Source organism: Grammomys surdaster, unplaced genomic scaffold (assembly GCF_004785775.1).
Source record: "Grammomys surdaster isolate TR1022 unplaced genomic scaffold, NIH_TR_1.0 150, whole genome shotgun sequence".
NCBI classification, from domain to species: Eukaryota; Metazoa; Chordata; class Mammalia; order Rodentia; family Muridae; genus Grammomys; species Grammomys surdaster.
Window position 1 is genome coordinate 14,818,698 of NW_021604608.1, and position 1,228 is coordinate 14,819,925.

The following is a 1,228-nucleotide window of genomic DNA, read 5'->3' on the forward strand; positions in this document are numbered from 1 at the left end:
TCTTTCTTTCTTTCTTTCTTTCTTTCTTTCTTTCTTTCTTTCTTTCTCTTTGTCATTTTCTTCAGAGATACTCAAGTGTAGCCTAGCAATTACCTGCTGGTTCCGTTTTCCGCACTATGAGGATGCTGCTTAAAGCTTTCCATAGTGCCTTATTCTTTACATTTTTTTTTCTTTTTCAGAAAACATTCAGGTTTCTTTCACTCTTACTCTCTGCACATTTACTAGTATTGTGGTATGAGGATACTATACCCGAATGAGATGGAATTACAATTGAATTCTTTTTATTGATCATTCATTTCTATATGCACGTAGTTATTTATGCTTCTGTTATTGAGAATCATGTATTTAGGTTCTCTGTACATTAAAATAAGTTGTGTTTTGTTGTAGCTTTTATTATACATCAGAATTTTGAGTTTCTTTGTTTGTTCTCATAAATAGTCGGCGAGATGAAATACAGGCGATGATATTCTTTAATTCTGCATGTTGCCTTTCCAGTGTTTCCTTAGCTCTATAGCTTTTGTTTACAAGTTTATCTTCCTTTTCTCAGATCTTGTTTTGTTTCCTGAGATACTGTAGTTTTGCCTGAGAAATCATTTTCTGAACTAACATCTTGAATTTTTCTCCAGTGTTTTCTTTTAATGGGCAGTTTGCATGTTAAAATAAGGTGTTTGTTCAATTTTCAGTTACTATATGTAGAAGATGAGAAAAATACATTCAATTTTTACACATGGATATCCAGTTTGACACGCACCATTTATTGAAGAGGTTTTCTTTTGCTCTAATGTGTCCTTTCACCTCATTGCTAAAAATCAGTGGGTATATGAATTTATTTCTTGTTTCAATATTCTGCTGCATGGTCTGTATATCAATTTTTATACTTTAGATATTCATGTTATAGCATTGTGTTATGGTTGATTGTATTGTAGATTATCAATATATATCACTGTGTGTGTGTGTGTGTGTGTGTGTGTGTGTGTGTGTGTGAATGCACATATGCTATGGAGTTTCATGACTTGGGCAGTTAAAATATGGATGTTCATACCATCGATAGTCATGTCATGAATATTCATATCCTGCAGGTGTAGAAAATTTCCTAAATTAGATATGAAGATATGACCTGTCTGGTTTTCTGTCTAATGAGTCACGTATATGAGTTAATTCATATAAGCACTTTAGGTCAGTGGCATCTTTCATTTTATCTCTAAAATTTTATTAAAGCTAATTTCTA

General features: G+C 32.2%; 1 pseudogene; it reads right to left on the minus strand.

Annotated features, from left to right (window-relative positions):
- Positions 1 to 143, minus strand: part of LOC114619382 — a 59,047-nt pseudogene extending 58,904 nt beyond the window's left edge.
- Positions 144 to 1,228: the final 1,085 nt, after the last annotated feature.